The sequence below is a fragment of the Mytilus galloprovincialis genome, chromosome 4, assembly GCF_965363235.1.
Source record: "Mytilus galloprovincialis chromosome 4, xbMytGall1.hap1.1, whole genome shotgun sequence".
Lineage (NCBI taxonomy): Eukaryota > Metazoa > Mollusca > Bivalvia > Mytilida > Mytilidae > Mytilus > Mytilus galloprovincialis.
In genome coordinates this window covers 70,112,366-70,115,630 of record NC_134841.1, presented here as the reverse complement: position 1 = coordinate 70,115,630, position 3,265 = coordinate 70,112,366, and positions in this window count along the sequence as shown.

Genomic DNA, 3,265 nt, shown 5'->3' with positions numbered 1-3,265 from the left:
ATAGCAGGTGCACAACTTCAACATATGTGCAATCTTGCTGTGAAATTTCAGGGATCTGGGTTGCCATCTGTATAGAAGTTGATGACACAAATCTTGTACCCGCTGGATCAGAAACTGTAGGATCAACTAATTACACAAATTAGGTACCTACTTTTCAATGCCTGCATGTTTACCCAACATCAGTCATCGCCATACAATAAGCCAGTTTCAGAACAACCTGGCCATACATAGAATTTTGAAGATAATATTTTTTCTGTTATAAAGAACAAAGCCTCGTCAAACAATGGGTGGTAGTTCCTTCTTTCAACTATATTGGTTATATTAATCATGAAGTGGTAATAGTTTCTGATGTCAACTACTCAAACCAAATTCTTTGCATTGATACATCTCAGATTTGTTTGAATGTTCGGTCATGTCAATAATTAGTAGTTGTTGGTATTTTGCAATTAATGATTTTTCAACTTTAACAGCTAGTATAGGATGTGTCAGCAACATCCTGGGGACTGGATAACTTATGTATCAGTTACAACCTGGGGACTAGATAACTTATGTGTCGGTAGCATCATGGGGATTAGATAACTTATGTGTCAGCAGCATCCTGGGGACTAGATAACTTATGTGTCAACAGCATCCTGGAGACTAGATAACTTATGTGTCAGCAGCAGCCTGAGGACATATAATTTATGTGTCAGTAGCAGCCTGGAGACTAGATAACACATATGTCAGCAGGATCCTGGGAGCTAGATAACGTATGTGTCAACAGCATCCTGGAGACTAGATAACGCATATGTCAGCAGGATCCTGGGAGCTAGATAACGTATGTGTCAGCAGCATCCTGGAGACTAGATAACGTTTGTGTCAGCAACAACCTGGGGACTGGATAACTTATGTATCAGCAACAACCTGGGGACTAGATAACTTATGTGTCAACAGCATCCTGGAGACTAGATAACTTATGTGCCAACAGCATCCTGGAGACTAGATAACTTATGTGTCAGCAGCAGCCTGAGGACTAGATAACTTATGTGTCAGCAGCAGCCTGGAGACTATATAACGTATGTGTCAGCAGGATCCTGGGAGCTAGATAACTTATGTGTCAACAGTATCCTGGAGACTAGATAACTTATGTGTCAGCAGCAGCCTGGAGACTAGATAATGTATGTGTCAGCAGGATCCTGGGAGCTAGATAACGTATGTTTCAGCAGCATCCTTGGGACTAGAAAACGTATGTGTCAGCAGCATCCTGGGGACTAGATAATTTATGTGTCAGCAGCAGCTTGAGGACTAGATAACGTATGTGTCAGCAGCATCCTGGGGACTAGCTAATTTATGTGTCAGCAGCAGCCTGAGGACTAGATAACTTATGTGTCAGCAGCAGCCTGAGGACTAGATAATGTATGTGTCAGCAGCATCCTGGGGACTAGATAACTTATGTGTCAGCAGCAGCCTGGGAACTAGATAACTTATGTGTCAGCAGCAGCCTGGGGACTAGATAACTTATGTGTCAGCAGCAGCTTGAGAACTAGATAACTTATGTGTCAGCAGCATCCTGGAGACTAGATAACTTATATGTCAGCAGCAGCCTGAGGACTAGATAACTTATGTGTCAGCAGCAGCTTGGGTACTAGATAACTTGTGTGTCAGCAGCAGCCTGGGGACTAGATAACTTATGTGTCAGCAGCAGCCTTGGTATGTGATACCTCAAGTGTCAGTAACAACCCAGGGATATGATAATGCATGGAACAACAACCTGTTGATAGGCAAGCCTTAGGAATAGGATATCCGGTTTGTCAGAAACTTCCTGGGGACAGGGTAACGTATGTACCAACAACATCCTGAAATAAGGATAGCTTGTGTGCCAGAAACAAACTGGGGATGTGATAACTTATGTTTCAGAAAAAACATCAGGATAGGATAGATAATGTGTCAACAAAACCCTAGGTTAGGATAACTTATGTGTCAGCAGCAACGTGGGAATATGATAACGTGTGTGCTAGCAACAACCTGGGGTAGGATAACGTTTGTGTCAGCAATAACATGGGAAGGTCACTTATGTTTCAGCATCAACTCCGGGATTATATTACAAATGTTTCAGCAGCAACCTGGAGATGGAATAACTTATGTGTCACTCGGCAACAACATGATGATAGAATGTGTGTCAGCAATAACCATTAGATAGGATAGCTTATGTGTCAGCAATTACCATTGGATAGGATAGCTTATGTGTCAGCAATATCATGAGAAGAGGATCACTTATGTTACAGGAACAAATCGAGGATAGAATGACTAATGTATCAGCAGCAACCTGGAAAGAGGATAAATTATGTGTCAAAAGCAACATCCAAAGAACCAAACTTGTATCCAAGCAATAAACCTAGGAAGATATAATGTACGCCGAAGTAGTAGCTCGCGAAATAGATGTCCTAGCAACAACATGGGAAATGGATAAGTTATATCCACAAAACAACTAACTCATTCCAGATATATATTTAGCAGTTACAATTACAAACTATAAAGTACATCATATCGACTTTAGATAACTAATGTTGGTACTTTGCTATTTCTAACAGATCAAGCAGGTTTAAAATATACTAGTTTTAGCAAGGCTTTGTTTTCTGTAGTCCTTTTTTTACAATCGTATTATTTTGCATTGACAAATATATATTTTAGATTCTTGCTTTCCAGAAAAAAAAAATTACAACTGTATATTGACCTCAAAATCAGTTTTGGTTAATGGTGTCTACCAGTCCACCGTATCTCCACATCTCGATTTATTCAAATTAATCATGAAAATGCATTTTGGTCTAAACCACTGATCCAATTTAGACATTTGCAAACCTTTGCCTAAAAATGCTTATATTGATAATAACGATTTTTTTAATGTATTGGGAAAAAAATGAAAATGTGATTCCTATTCCCGCTACCAGAAATGATTTTGTCCTCCCTTATTTCATGGAAAATTAATATTATTCGGCTCAAATATTGTTACGCAAAGATATCCGTACAAACATACTTATTTCGAATTATTACAGATTGTTTTTATGTTTCACTATTTCTAAAAGAGCTGCTATATATATAATACAAGATTTGAGCCTGAATATTTAGATTAGTTTCTGTTTGTGTGATGTTTCGTTTACTTTAAAAGATACTCCCGTCAGATCAAGATACAAGTTGACAACTACTTAACTTATATTTATTGTGATATCACGATCCAGGAACCTTTTAATTTAAACTATTTGTATAGAGGAAGTAAGATAAATAAATG